Below are 16,339 nucleotides of genomic sequence, written 5' to 3'. Positions count from 1 at the left end.
TCTAGTGTACTTTCTATAATGCCATTTTGTTATCAAATTTACATGAATTCCTTAGTAATAAGATGTCCTTTCAATGCTTTGGAAGCTAAACTCCCTTTGTTCAGCCTCAACAGGAATTCACATTATATTTATGATCCATAGCAAATCAGTGAAAAAGAGGTTAATAGAACCCTAAGGGATCATTCCCTTTAAGCAGAGATTCTTTTCTCTTTTAATCTCTGGTTATCTGGTGAAGCTTCTGTATTTAAATGCATAAAATAAAATACATTATAACAAAGGAAATCAATTATACTGAAATATTTTAAATTATAATAATATATGTGGCCAGGGATGTATGAAATCTAGCAGTGATCTAACAGTGACTGTAATTTCAGAGTAGCAATGATTGCAAGCAATACTGAGATATCTGCAACAAGATGTGGAGACCACAAGTCTTGCTAATTCTATTGTGGTTTGCGATGAAATGCTAAACTTTAGTTACAAGTCAATGAAAATTAAGATATAAATTTTTTCACATCCAAGTTTGTGGGACTATAGGCTAAGGACCCCTTGGCTTAAGGAACCTCTATTTGTCAGTTTCTCTGTTGTGAGGTGGGGCTACACTGGTGGCTCAGCGGCAAAGAATCCACCAGCAAGGCAGGAGACCGGGGTTTGATCCCTGGGTCAGGAAGGTCCCATGGAGGTGGAAGTACTGGAACAACCCACTCCAGTATTCTTGTCTAGGAAATCCCATGGACAGAGGAGCCTCAAGGGCTATAGTCCATGCAGTTGCAAAGACTCAAACATGACTGAGCACACAAACTGTTGTATGATAAGGTTAAAACAGTTGGCCCACCCAAATTGCAGAGGCTACATGAGGAGGAGGGAAGCCGGGGCTGCCAGGGGATGGTCCTGGCCTCCGCTCTCCAGCCAGGCATTCCCGAGTGCCTGCTCCCAAAAGGCCTCCCGTGTAGATGGCAGGAGAACCACAGGAGCAAGGACTCGGGCTCCAGCCTCAGCAGGGTCAAAACCTCCTCCCTCCTAAGGTCCTGTTTCCAGGTGAACAGCAGAGCTTAGCTCCCCGAGGCTCTGAGTCTCTGGGGAAGAAGAAATGCTAGGAAACAGCTTTTTATCAAGTGCTAAGCGGGAAAGTGTCACCAACTTCAAGGGCCTATTTCTTCTAAACGCATTCCTTGGTTTTTGTTGCTTCTCTCTCATTTCTAACCTATTAACCACATTACTGAATCAAGTACTGTCCTGTCTGTCTGATTCCCAAGTATTTTAAGTGCAGGTTTTTGCACTTGGCTCAAAACACACCAACTTTTTTGGAGAAGGAAATGGCAACCCACTCTAGTATTCTTGCCTGGAGAATCCCAAGGACAGAGGAGCCTGGTGAGCTGCTATCTATGGGGTCGCACAGAGTTGGACACGACTGAAGCGACTTAGCAGCGAAACACACCGTCTATGCCCTGAGCTTTCTCTCCATGTGGCCTTTGGGCTCAGGTGTCTGGCCCCGGCCTTCAGTGCCACCGGGAGGCGGGACCAGTCAGCACTAGGCTGGAAACGAGAACTCCTGGAGCACTCAGTGTTCACTCCTGTGGGTGGCCAGGCCTTTACCTAGTCCAGACACGCAGGGTTTGGTTATTTAAAAACATTCCTGCTCTCTACCATGGAGAAGGCAATGGCACCCCACTCCAGTACTCTTGCTTGGAAAATCCCATGGACGGAGGAGCCTGGTAGGCTGCAGTCCATGGGGTCACTAAGAGTCGGACACGACTGAGCGGCTTCACTTTCACTTTTCCTTTCATGCATTGGAGAAGGAAATGGCAACCCACTCCAGTGTTCTTGCCTGGAGAATCCCAGGGACGGGGTTAGGGTTGGAGTCACATAGAGTTGGACACGACTGAAGCGACGCAGCAGCAGCAGCAGCTCTGTACCAAACCCATGCCTGTGGCCTCACAGGGGCCTCTGCAGGGATGAGTGGGCACTCTTCCTCCCCCTAGTGGCCATCCACTGCTAGTTACAGAAAAGTCAAATTGAGTTGGTTTTTGGAATCCATCCGTCAGCCATTCATTAATTAAATATTGATCAAGCATTCAACAAGTGCCAGACACTCTTTAAGTGATTACGGTACAGGACTTAATGACTGATAAGTTACACCCTATCCCATTTCTAACAATACGATGTACGCTCAGTCGCTTCAGTCATGTCTGATTCTTTGCAGCCCCATGGACTGTAGCTCACCAGCCTCCTCTGTCCATGGGATTCTCCAGGCAAGAATGCTGGAGTGGGTTGCCATTTCCTACTCCAGAGGATCTTTCCAACCCAGGATCAAACCCATGTCTCTTGCATCTCCTGCATTGGCAAATGGATTTTTTACCACTAGGGCCACCTATAAAAGCACACAGAGGACAATTAAAGTCAGAGAAACAGTAGCAGCCAGAGTGAAAAGGAGCAGACAATTTCTGCCAGGAACCTACAGCCAAACAGTCCTGTACGTGAGCGCTGAGGCTGCCCTGGTGGCTCAGAACAAAACAAAACCCCAAATCGAAGTGGTGCATATAGTTCTGATAAACCGAAAGAAAACAAAGGGGTTCTCAAGGTGTCTTTAGGTCATGGAACAAAAAGTTCTGCAGTGGTTTGGCAGAAGTTGCAAAACTGTGCTTCATGTATCAGCATTATATTGATTTCAGATTAACTAAGGATGGAGCTTGTTGTTGTTCAGTCGCCAAGTCACGTCCGACTCTTTGCTACCCCATGATGGCAGCACATCAGGCTTCCCTATCCCCCACCATCTCCCGGAGTTTGCCAAGTTCATATCCAATGAATTGGTGATGCCATCCAACCATCTCATCCTCTGTCGTCCCCTTCTCCTCCTGCCCTCAATCTTTCCCAGCATCAGGGTCTTTTCCAATGAGTCAGCTGTGCAAATCAGGTGGCCAAAGGACTGGAGCTTAAGTTTCAGCGTTAGTCCTTCCAAAGAGTATTCAGGGTTGATTTCCTTTAAGATTGACTGGTTTGATCTCCTTGCTTTCCAAGGATAGACCACCAAATTGTCATTCATTGAAATCCTTTCAAATACACACCCAAACATGGTGCTGTCTGGGGTTCCCAGTTGATGAGTATAAAGCTTAGAGAACTAGAGGTATGCATGTGCAGTGTTTATCTGAGTTGTTATTCTTGACTTTTAGAGATTTTGACTCTGGCTTCCATAAACCTTCAGTCGTTCAAGTACATGGTTGCTAACTACAATGAGGAAATCCTTCTATTATTGGATTGAAATGTACTTTTTTCCTTATCTTGAAGGATCTGTGTCGACATCTTCTCTATACAGGGTGACTTTTTGAATTGATGCAATCAGGACTGCATAGAGATCCCCAGGATCGTTCATGTGACGAATAGATTCAAGGGATTAGATGTGGTAGACAGAGTGCTTGAAGAACTATGGACAGAAATTTGTAACATTGTATAGGAGGTGGTGACCCAAACCATCCCCAAGAAGAAGAAATGCAAGAAGGCAAAGTGGTTGTCTGAGGAGGCTTTACAAACAGCTGAGAAAAGAAGAGAAGCGAAAAGGCAAAGGAGAAAGGGAAAGACATACCCATCTGAATGTAGATTCCAGAGAATAACAAGAAGAGATAAGAAAGCCTCCTTAAGTGAACAATGCAAAGAAATAGAGGAAAACAACAGAATGGGAAAGACTAGAAATCTCTTCAATAAAACTGGAGAGATGAGGAGAACATCTCATGCAAAGATGGGCACAACAAAGGGCAGAAATGGTATGGACCTAACAGAAGTAGAAGAGATTAAGAAGAGGTGGCAAGAACACGCAGAAGAATTATACAAAAAAATTTAATGACCCATGGTGGTGTGGTCACTCACCTAGAGCCAGACATCCTGGAGTGTGAAGTCAAGTGGGCCCTAGGAAGCATTACTATGAGCAAAGCTAGTGGAGGTGATGGAATTCCAGCTGAGCTACTTCAAACCCTAAAAGATGATGCTGTTTAAGTGCTGCACTCAATATGCCAGCAAATTTGGAAAGCTCAGTATCACAGAAACCTAGGAGGAGGTTTTCTCTCTGATTTCCAGTGTCCTCCCAGTGTTCCTCCTGACCTGGTGGCTTAGACCTGCCACACGTTAGAGCTACAGGTGTTTCATCTTACTGGGATTCATTTCGGGTTTTCAGTGGGGGCAGTCCCATGCTTCCATCTAGAAATTTGTGGGGTAGTTTTAGTTGTCATAGTGACAAAGAATTACCTTGCATTCCCATACAAATATTGGTCATCTTACCAGATAACTCAACTAGGAAAAAGGTATAATTATCTGATAATAGAATTTAACTCACAGAAACACGAAGTATATTTTGCAGGGTTTTAATATACTGGGTTTTGCAGAATGAAGCTATTGTGTAAACTGAGGGAAGACTGTACCTGGTTTCATTTACAATTGTTTACCATTTCAGGAAGTGGCATCACATAGGGCAGCATGGCTTGTATTAATAGTATTTGAATCACTAATGCTACAGTACTGGTAAGGATCTGCATCTGTAGATGTGAATCTACAAATCAATGTGATTCTAGGTATAAGAACATCTCACAACTTCACTGTGTCTTTTAATGTAGCTTATATTGAGAGTCCCTTGGACCACAAGGAGATCAAACCAGTCCATCCTAAAGGAAATCAGTCCTGAATATTCATTGGAAGGACTGATGCTGAAGCTGAAACTCCAATACTCTGGCCACCTGATGTGAACAACTGACTCATTGGAAAAGACCCTGATGCTGGGAAAGATTGAAGGCAGGAGGAGAAGGGGACGACAGAGGATGAGAGGGTTGGATGGCATCACCGACTCAATGGACATGAGTTTGAGCAAGCTCCGGGAGTTGGTGATGGACAGGGAAGCCTGGCATGCTGCAGTCCAGGGGGTCCGCAAAGAGCTGGACATGACTGAGGAACTGAATTGAACTAATATGAATTATATTCTTATAATTTAATGTCCCTTTATTTCTCCTTTTATCACAGTAATGATATTGAATTATTGTTGTTGGTATTGAGGAAGGTAAATTATATTTTACATGAATTCCAATTCCAGATAGTAAAAGGTGAGCTACAGAATATTTCCTATAAAGAGTGAGCATTGGGTCTTTGGGGTTTAAGAACCACTGAAATTGAGGATCCAATGATTTCTCAGGTTGCTTACAAAGTAAACTGGGTGTATCATTCTCTTGTTCATTTTTTCAACATATTATTTTGTTTTAGAGGATGGAATGGGGAACATAGAGAACTTTTGTTGTTTTAAGTTGTGCTGGGCTTTTAACTTGATCGTGAATTTGCTTGTGCAATTCCAGGTCTGATTTCCAGGTTAACATTGCTCAGTGTTTCTCTTTCAATAGCAATTATCTAAATTATTTCAACTACATCTTTTCAGTCCTCTTGAACAAAATCTGGAGCTCTGTCTATACTTTATTCCTGTTATGTTGGCATTTAAATTTCTCTAAGTTTTACAGCAACAGCCAAATCAGAGATTTTACTCTGTAGTCCATGTTCCAAATCACTCAAGATCAATTCACTAAAACTCTTCTTAGCCTATAGTCTATTTATCCAAGACAAGGTGACCCCAGACTTATGACGATTTACTTATTCTTTTAATTATTTGTCTATTTGCTTATTTGTAGTGAACTCTTCCTAGTCAAAAGAGGTTTCTAGGGTGACAGAGTTTAGCAAGTCGCATGGGCCCATTGTAAATACCAAGAAAGTCAGAGAGAATTCCATCCACCTGGTGGCCTAGCAAGCTTAAGGTCCATCTTTAGGGATTCCGTTTCTGGTCCCCTATGCTGGCAGGAAACTAGAAGCCATACTGGCTTATTTTTCATATTATTCTAAACAGGGATGAAATAAACATACTTCTCTCTTGCAGGCTTGTGATTTCTTGGATGAGTCGAAATGGAGATGGTCAAAGAATTCCATGAAGTCTACGCAAAGCAGTTGGCATGTTCCTTGATGGAGTGAGGGGTGAGCGTGGCGTCTGTAACCCAAAGTGCTAATAGGAACAAGTGGGCCCGAGTCTGGCTGTGCCCACCGACCTGAGGGGCCCAGTGGGCACTACGGTGAGTCAGAGGCAGGCTGGCGACAGGGGAGGACAGGAGGATGTTCCCGGCTGAGCCTGGGTGGAGAAGCAGAGTTGCTCTGAGAAAGGACAGGACATCTCTGGAGTGAGGGACAGGCCACTGAACACGACTGAGGCAGGAATGTGTCCTTCCTCTCCCAGGACAGGAGCCCAGGTCCCCACTGCCTATAAACAGATTCTAAACTATGCGCAAGGTCTCTCTCACCCTGCTTGGGCTGGCCTCCTCCAACTTCTGCATCCTCAGTTCCCACAGAACGCCCCAACGCTCCCGCAGCAAACACATTCGAGACGGGTCCCTGGATACCCCGTGTACTCTTCTCTTTCCATACATTCGCTCCTGCTCTTCCCTGTCCCTACAAGGATCTAATTTACTCGGAGGCAGTGAGGGGAATGTGGTTTGAACATGGTAGGCAAGTTAGCAAGTCCCCTGGGATTTAATTTCCTTGGCTGTAAAGTAGAGGGAGGTGGCTCAGACAGTAAAAGAGTCTGCCTGCAATGCAGGAGACCTGGATTTGATCCCTGGGTTGGGAAGATCCCCTGGAGCAAGATATGGCAACCCACTCCAGTATTCTTGCCTGGAGAATCCCATGGACAGAGGAGCCTGGCAGGTTACAGTCCATGGGGATGCAAAGAGTTGGACGTGACTGAGCGACTAACACTTTCACTTTCAAACTGGATAGAATTATAGCATCCACTTATTAGAGTCATTGTGAGCATTAAATGCATTTATGCATGTAAAGCACTTTTTTTTGGCTGTGCTGTGCAGCATGTGGGATCTTAGTTCCTCGACCAGGGATTGAACCCGTGTCCCCTGCATTTCGAGCACAGAGCCGAAACCACTTGACCACCAGGGAAGTCCCAACACAGAAAGTACTTAGATCACAGTGGCAAGCATATTATAAACAACCCACTGACACATGTTAACTGTGGTAGTAGTAACAGTATCAATAGGGACAGAGTAAAGGGGCAAAGTAAGTGATTAAATAGTTAATCCCACTGCTGCTAAGTCGCTTCAGTCGTGTCCGACTCTGTGCGACCCCATAGATGGCAGCCCACCAGGCTCCTCCATCCCTGGGATTCTCCATTCAAGAACACTGGAGTGGGTTGCCATTTCCTTCTCCAATGCATGAAAGTGAAAAGTGAAAGTGAAGTCGCTCAGTCGTGTCTGACTCTTAGCGACCCCATGGACTGCAGCCCACCAGGCTCCTCCATCCATGGGATTTTCCAGGCAAGAGTACTGGAGTGGGTGCCATTGCCTTCTCTGTAGGGGACTGTAAATAGAAAAACTATGGGAGACCCCCCCCCCCCCGCCTTACTAAAACCATTAGTAAGCTAATGGTTACTCAAGAAAGCAGGTTTACTTAACCACAAAACCAAGCAGGCTTGCTTAGCAACAAAATCGTGCAACAGATGCATGAGGCATGCCCCCAAACAATAACACAACGGTGGCATGAGACCCACATCCTGCCCAGTGAGCTCAGTAGGACACACGCTCCGCACACATTAAAAAAACAATCATTTGTGGACCCAGCTTGACCATGTAGGGACAAGGAAAACCCCTTCTCAATCTGGAGGAGGAGTTGATGACGGAAACACAACATCTACTCAAGAAAGACAAAGAAGGTTTTCTCCCCCTCTCTACTTTTCCTTTGATTGTAAAGATGTAAGCCACTATATACTCAGGACATGGTACCCCCTTGCCCACTCGCTTGTAAGCCTTGTAAGTACCCTGTTCTAATAAATCACTTCTTATCTATCACTTTGGGCTTCCCAGGTGGCGCTAGTGGTAAAGAACCTGCCCGCCAATGCAAGAGACATGAGATGTGAGTGCAATCCCTGGGTCGGGAAGATCCCCTGGAGGAGGGCTTGGCAACCCACTCCAGTAGTCTCGCCCGGAGAATCCCACGGACAGAGGGGCCTGGTGGGCTACAGTCCACGGGGTCACAAAGAGCCAGACACAAATGAAGCACTTAGCACACACACACGTCTATCACTTTGTCTCTCGCTGAATTCTTTCTGTGCTGAGACATAAAGGAGAAGAGCTCTTCAGAGTCCCCTGAAACACCACCTAACGGTTTCATCATCATCATCATCATTATTCATTGTTAATCTTCCAGGTCGATTCATCACTAATTCAGGAACTTTCTCATAATTTTCAAGCACAATTAACTGCTCCTTCATTATGCCCCCTTTTCCTCTGTATATTTCTCTATCATGACTCTGACTTCTTTCTGATTCAAGTGTCCTTCTAGTGGTGACACTGGTTCTTAGTGATCCCTCATCACCCAGCAAATAGGTCCTTAATGTTTGGCTGGAGTTGAGAAATGCAGTGACCATTGTGACACTTGGGTTTGCTTGCCAAAGCAGGAAGCACGAATTCAAGTCGGAAGGAAGGATCATAGTCAGGTGAGTGAGCAACATGCATCTCAGAAAGCTCCAGGCTTCAGAAATCTGGAAAGCATCTGAAAATCTGAGGTCATTTCAGCATCTGAGAAGCATACTAAAAAGTATTTTGTTTTAATGATCTCGTGCAGAAATTCACAATCTCCTAGACCTGGTTTTTCTGCGATAATACTTAGTCACTCTCTCACACACCCAGTGAATTCTGAAACTGTGTTTTGGTCACAAACACTGGCGTCAGGTTCTGTCTTCACCCACATGGAGCTGTCTAGCCCCCAGTCTCTTTTCTCGATTGCATTTTTGTGATTTTGTAATGGTGACTGCCTTTGTTTTACAGCATCCCGCCATACCAACCAGTCTAATTTTACTTAACAATTAAAAAATAAATAAAACCTATAGTGTATCACCACTCTGAAGGAAAAAGTCGCCCAGAGCCACTTGGGGAAGCACTGCACAGCCAACCATCCCATCTCAGCATGAGTTCAGGTATCGGAGAAACTAGGATCAAACCCTAATCTGGAGTCATCTCAGTACAGTCCGAGAGCAACGGCTGGAATAAAGCAAGCAGGAATTGGAAGCAGTCCTCTCTGATCACCGTCCTCCCCTTCAGGAAGGCCCAAGAGCAGGAGTCAAGCCTCTTTTCTGGAATCAATAGGAACCAAGCAGCAGAGGTGGGGGCCCCTCCTAAACCCAGCTCGGGGCTTCAATCCACACGTTTCCATCTCCTCTGTAGCCAGTCATGCCGCATCCCAGTGGAACTCTGCATCCAGGCAAATGCAGTTAGGTGGTGGTGATCGGCGTATTGACCCACAGCACTGATTTCATTGGGCTTCTGTGAGCCTCTCAGGTGCCATGTAGTGAGGACACCAAATTAGCAGGAGCCCCTCTCTGCAATCGAAAAGCTCGAATTCCAGCCAGGAAGTGGACAGGTGAACAAATAAGCGACGGCGTGACAGGGTGAGTGGAAGCACACAAGGATCTACAGGAGAGAACGCTCAGGGGAAGGCGAGATTCCCTCCACGTGGAGAGGGGAGAAATGGCGGGTGGGGGGGGGGGGCAGTGCGTGGGAAAGACATTCCGGAGGGGACCGTGTGGGAGCCCCCCTTTGCCAGAGAAATGGAACATCTGATTGTGTGAATTCTGAAACCACACTTGCTTTTTTTTTCCCCCTCGGCCTAACAGCCAAGATTGACTTCGGCTTTTCAGAGCTGACCAGGGGAAGAAAAGTACAAGAAATGTGAAACCCGGGGGCGGGTAGAAGAAAGGGGGCCGGGAAAGGAAGCGCTCTTTATCTGCAGGCTCTTCCATCTTCCGGTCATCTGTGAGCAGCTGGTCATCGAATCACCCACCCCCACGCCCCGACCTCCTCCGGTGATGGAGAGGAGGGGCTGCGATCAGGCTCAGGCGAGGTGCCTGCGTATGAACACTGTCATCTCCGGCCAGACTTTGAATTCAAGCTAGAGGTCGAGCCCAGCGCTGAAGCCTCAGCCAAGCCCCTGCTCTCAGCCCCGCTCCAGAGCCAGCACCCCCGCTGCTGTGCTTTACCACAGCTGTTTCCTTGAGAAGCTGCAGTTTGCTTTTTTTTTTTTTTTCTGAATATGGCCACAGTACTTTCTACCTAGAATGCAGGGTCGAAGTTGCGCAGCTCCACAGACCCCGCGGATTCACCTGAGAGTGTCATCTCTCTTTTTAGCTCGTGGAGTGTCCTCACAGACGTCCTCGACAGCCGCAGGGACCACTGGTTCGTCCACACTAAGCGGGTGAAGGCAGGGCGCTGCTCACTCGCAAAGGTGAGAAAATTCACCTGGTGTCCCTCAGGAATGGCATGGGAATGGAGATGAGCCTTTAGAAACTCTTTGTGTCTCTGGTCTCTGAGCCAGAAGTGGATTTTCTCAGAAGCCAGTGACCTCGGACTTCAGGCCTCACCTGCCAGGCCCCGGACTTGACCTTGTGTTATAGTATCTGTTTCCTTAAAGAAGGCTCCAGGCATCATGTAAGCTTCAGGTCCCTCAAAACTCTGTCCTTAATATATGACATTGTGCATATGTGGGCTTAAGTCTAGAAAACTTGACATCTAAACCGAGACAGGAGAGGGCTGGAAGTCTCTTCTGGAAAGGCCCCCACCACTCTCAGTGGAGTCTAGGCTTTCTCATTCACATAAATATCTTGCCACCAAAAAAAAAAAAAAAAAAACCCAAGTGCTTTTTCAGAATCAAAGCTAAACACTACAATAGAAACCCATGATATTTCAGACTTAAACTTGATCTTTTCTTGTGGATGGATAAAGAAATGAGAACTGATATTATTATCTTGTTCTTTATATGAGGTACTACTCATAATCGTTGCTATGATTTTTGTTGTACCAACCCCGACTATTTATTTACCACTTACTCTGGACCAGAAGGCTTGACACGTTCCTTGCACGAACAGTCTCAGTCCTCGTTACAGCCTTAGGCCATCAAGACACCCATTTTACTGACGAGCAGAGTGAGGCTTGCAACAATTCAGTAATTTACCTAAACTCACACTCTAATCTGGGTCTGTTTAACTCCAAAGCCTTATGCTTTGTTTAGACAGAAAAGTTAAGAATTTAGAATCTTCTACTGTCTTGGCTAAATAATCTTTTTCATACCAATTCTAACTTCTTAGTAGATATTTGGGCTTCCCAGGTAACGCTAGTGGTAAAGAAGCTGCCTGCCGATGCAGGAGACATGGGTTCAATCCCTGGATTAGGAAGATCCCCTGGAGGAGGGCATGACCACCCACTCTAGTTATTTTTGCCTGGAGAGTCCCATGGACAAAGGAGCCTGGCAGGCTACAGTCCATGGGGTCACAAGAATCCAACACAGCTGAAGCGACTTAGCACAGAAAGATACTTAATCGCTAACATGTATTTTCTTGTCATAATCTCTCCTTTTGTCAAGAAGTTCTATTCCGGGGCTAAAGAAGCTGAATTGCAAGACATTTAAATTAGACTCCAGCTAACTTAATTTTTAAAATTATATTTATGGTCCACCTCCAGACTAGAGATTATGGGGGATGAAAAAAGTCAGAATCTGTGAAGTAAATTCAGAGCAAAATAGTAATAAACTGTATGTATAAGAATGTACAGACCAAAAAGGAAACCAAACGACATTCATCACCTCCTTTGAAAAAATTCACACCATACAGCTTTGGGAGAGTGTTTTTCGGTGTGGATTGGTTTCTTAACTAACTCTAAAGTATTCCTCCATTCCATTTAAATCATTCTTAGCCTGCAGTTACAAGGTATACTATTCAACAAAATGACAAGTCATCCTTTGTCTAATTTCTCGTTGCTGTTCTCTCCCATGTTTTCAAAGTCATCAGTGTAAGAGAAGTTATATTAACTGTAACCTCTACCCACCCGACCCTTAAAACAACCCACCAGATGGGCTGGACTCGGATGCTTAGCCTACCTTTGCCTCAGCTTCAAGAGAGGAGACCAGGGGAGCTTGCTCTGGGGAAGGAAGTCAAGCTTTCTTCGAGTTAGAACCACTGACGTGCTTCTCTTTCCTTCCGGTGGGCTGGGCGGGCGCTGAGAGCCTCTGTGGCTACCAGCTGTGCGTCACCAAGGACCCCGGGGACAAAGCCACCTGGAGCCACACCCAGGCGCTCTTGAAGGCCAACAGTTTACATTTTTAGCTGGAGGAAAGACCATGCTATGCTACCGAGGTGTTTCACTCAAGCAAGGAAACCCGCAAGGAAACTGGAGGCTTCAATTAGTCAAACGTTCCCACCTTTGCGAGAGGTTTCTCATTGACCTCAAGTGTAAATGACTCATGTCATCACAGCTCAAACAGCAGCTGTTAACTCAAGAGTCAACTTATAGCAAGACTGGCCTGGACTTTGGGGGGTAAATTGTATGGAAGCATAGCGTACATATGGGGCTTCCCAGGTGGCACTGATGGTAAAGAACCCGCCTGCCTATGCAGGAGACACAAGAGATGTGGGTTCGATCCCTGGGTTGGGAAAATCCCCTACAGGAGGGCACGGCAACCCACTCCAGTATTCTTGCCTGGAGAATCCCATAGACAGAGGAGCCTGACGGGATACAGTTCATGGGTTCGCAAAGAGTCAGACTTGACTGAGCAACAGAGCACACACACAGCCCACATATGGAACATGACACAAATCATAGGAACAGCTGGATAAATTCTCCCAAAGTGAATTCATCCCTATCGAGAAAAGCAGCTGCTCTGAATGACAAAAACGTGCACCTTACGAGCAGCACCTTCCTAACCAGCACTCGGACCACTGTCCCCCCGACTTCCCTCCCCCTCAGTGACTCTGGAATCAGGCTGCCCCATCCACCTGGTCCCAGCGTGGCGAAGACATGGGGCAGAGCCATAGCAAAGCTGCAATGGTCATGGATGTGAGCGACAAATACACCTCCGTTGTCATCACCCACCAAGAGTCTAGGGTCATTTGTTTTTGCAGCTAACCTAGCCTATGCTGACTGGTGCAGTGTGTGCGTGATTTTATATACACAGAACGGATACACTATTTAATAACCATCACAGCATGAAGATCAGGCAGTCAAGGACTTCCCTGGTGGTCCCGTGGTTAAAACTTTGTGTTTCCAAAGCAGGGGGCATGGGTTTGATCCCTGGGTGGGGAACTAAGATCCCACATGCTGCATGGTGTAGCAAATAAATAAATAAATACTTCACTAAAAAAAAAAAAAGAAAATCAGCCAGTCAGAAGAAGTGCCCACTGTGCCCTGAGTTATCCTTTAGTTGTTGGGTCTTGGGGATGAGGGATGGGGGCCAGGACTGGGAGGAAGAGAGACCCAAGGGGTTCAGAGCAACAGCCACTAGCTGTTGGTTCAGAGGTATTTCAGTCCCACTGTGCCTGTTTCCCAGATGACAGCAGACCTAAATAGAGGCATTTCTCAGCTCTTCTCGTGAGCACACGATTTCTCAGCACAGGATTCTTACCTTAGATGTGTGTTAGACACAAGTTTATTTTCTTCTCCATTAAAACATTACAGTCTTCAGACTAGAGTATTTTGCAACTGCTGTCTTCATCATCATACGTATCATCATTATTAGTGACTTGGCATGACTCCACTGCACATCTCAGTAACACACCCCTAACCTCAGGGAAAGGAAGGAAAACCTCGAACATACGCAGGATAAGATTTGGATGCCAAAGGGCTGCAGAGCCCAGACAACACCAGGAGACACAACTGTGGCTGTGGATATCATTTGTTGAGGTGACATGGCTAGGATTATTAGGCCCATACTTGCTAAATAAGGCATTGACAATACCAATCCTTATTTCCAAAGAATGTATTTAACAGATTCACTAGAAACAAAGAAAGCACACAACACCTGCCAACCCCTGGCTAAGCCCCAAATTGAAAAACAAACCCAAGATCCAACCCACTGACTGCACGAAAACTAAACGTTATTCTAAAATCTGGCTGAACACGGGAGATCCGTGAGCAGTTCTGAGTCAGTGTGTTTATACTCCAGGACTTCTGATGGACATTCATTCTCGGCAGAGTGGAAGTGCTAGTCACCTGCCAGCTGCCACAGTGATTGTAAATTCCTTAGCCCTAACAAAGTGTACATCAATTGGGCAGAACACAACACTTGCACTGCATTGTTGTAAGCACTACAACATCACTGAGCCTAGAATTCAAGTCCTCACACTGACAAAATTAGATTTTCAAATTTTTCCATACAGACCATATCCTAGTCAACTCTGCAGCTTCCACTGCAGTTCACAGACTGCCACAAAGTGAGTGTTCACTGCATGTGTGCTAAGTGAACACACAATCCTGAAGATAAACAGACCAATTTGTCCATTTCTGGGGCAGACTCAATATAACTATGACTGTATTAAGATAATATAACTATCTGTGTATTAAGATCACTGAATGAATATTCTTTGACAGTTAAAACTGGAGAGTAGAACCAATGCAGATAAGCTGAAGTCATGTCAATTTTTTTAAAAGTTCACAGTCACATGTTTTCTGTTGATTTATGCACATGCTGGTGACTTTCAGTCACAATATAACTTAAGATGGAGTAGGACATGGCACCCCACTCCAGTATTCTTGCCTGGAGAATCCCATGGACAGAGGAGCCCAGCGGGCTACAGTCCATGAGGCTGCAGAGAGTCGGACACAACTGAGCACACACATTATACTGTCTGTGTGATTCCAAAGTATTATCAATGCCGTATCCTAGCAGCCATTCAGGATGCTCACTTGAATCAGGAAATTCTTAAAAGGCTGTGGAGCAATTTAGAAAAGAGGTCTCAAAGCTCACTCAGAACCTGTCCGCTCCTGCTTTGCACATAATTCTAACACACTCAGCTAGTGGGCCTCTGAGGCCTCCCTATTGAAGCAGAAGAAAATCAGAAGAGGGAAAAGGCCCCTGCCTGGCTGAAGAGGGTAGTGCCGCTGAGGAGCTGGAACTGGGCAGGTGGGGTCAAGTGACCAAGAAGGACACCTAAAAAGAGATCTTGGGATCTCAGGAGAAGCTAGATGTGGGGAAGACAGAACAGAAATGGCAGGCTTAGCATCCCATGTAGACTGAGGCTTGAGGCTGAAACACTGGGAAAAGTGAGTGGAAGCCAGACTCGGAGAAGCAGAAACCAGGTGTGAGAGAGCAGCCTGTTGCCACTCAGCAGGTCCTCTTGGTCAGGTCAAGTGTCCAGGGCAAGGCAGCCTTGTATCTTTCACCCTCCCCTCTCCCCTATCCCACAAACCAGGAAGGTGATTGCATTTTCCTCCACTCCCAGTTCTCTGCAACTGGGTAGGAGGCAGAACTAATGTGTGGGAAAATGATTCTTTTAACACATTTTAATTGTGTGCTTACCACAGGCCAGGTACAATCAAAGGGGCAGGGGATCCATTAGTCAATCAATTGGATTTCTGCCAGCATGGAACTTAGCTTCTATAGCGTAAGAAACAAGGGTTGCAGATGAATTGAATGTGGGTGCTGCAGCTTAATTCTGCAAAGTCTCAGGGTCCCCTGGTCAAATCCTTCCTAGGAGGATGGGAAATGGTTTTTAGCTACTGGGCTTTGGAGAGGGTGTGGTAAAAACAACAGAAATCGCAGCCCCCAAAGCCAAAGTTTTTAACCTCAGATCGCGTGCAAGCTGATACACCTATCCCAGCCCTTCTTGGAGAGCCACTGAGAATTGCCCAGGGCAACCACTAATTTTTATAAAGACGCTTGTCTACAAGTTAAAGGTATGCCTACATCATTCTGGTTAAGGCTGCCAGGAAGTGTGCAGCATTTTACAACATTTTCTACCCCCAAACAATGTTTTAATGGTACTTGAAAGGGAAAAAAAAAAAATTATATGGAAAACCTACTTCCCCAAAGGTAAGCTTCGTTCAGATCTAAAGTTTCCTAATTCCGGAACCCCCAAGGGGGCCGCAAACAATATCTCAGACAGCCCATCACGTTCCGAAATCACTTTACTATTTGTTACTAGGTGTCCAAACCGGCTTACTTGTTCAAACGAATCCAACAGGGTACAAACTTCAGGGAGGGGCCAGGACAGCCCTTCCCCTCCCGGCCTGACTTTTTCCAGTTTGTTTTGTTTTAGCTAAGGCTGTTGGAAGAGACTCTTGAGAGTCGCTTGGACAGCAAGGCGATTCAACCAGTCAGTCCCAAAGGAAATCACTTCTGAATATTCATTGGAAGGGCGGATGCTGAAGCCGAACCTCCAATCGTTTGGCCACCTGATGCAAAGAACTGACTCATTGGAAAAGATCCTGATGCTGGGAAAGACTGAAGGCGGGAGGAGAAGGGGACCACAGAGGATGAGATGGTTGGATGGCATCACCGA

The 16,339-nt window shown here is 45.9% G+C and overlaps 1 protein-coding gene across 3 annotated transcripts in view; it reads right to left on the bottom strand.

Annotated features, from left to right (window-relative positions):
- SYTL3 (synaptotagmin like 3) overlaps nucleotides 1-12,196 on the bottom strand; it is a 95,974-nt gene extending 83,778 nt beyond the window's left edge. Inside the window, exon 1 of one of the 3 annotated variants that reach the window (XM_061428435.1) lies at nucleotides 11,944-12,196. The gene's annotated coding sequence lies outside the window, so the exon portion shown is untranslated. The other 2 variants (XM_061428437.1, XM_061428436.1) reach the window with 2 other exon arrangements.
- Nucleotides 12,197-16,339: the final 4,143 nt, after the last annotated feature.

This window comes from Bos javanicus, chromosome 9, assembly GCF_032452875.1.
Source record: "Bos javanicus breed banteng chromosome 9, ARS-OSU_banteng_1.0, whole genome shotgun sequence".
Taxonomy (NCBI): domain Eukaryota; kingdom Metazoa; phylum Chordata; class Mammalia; order Artiodactyla; family Bovidae; genus Bos; species Bos javanicus.
Note: the sequence above shows the minus strand (reverse complement) of the source record. Positions and strands in the feature narration are given on the sequence as shown.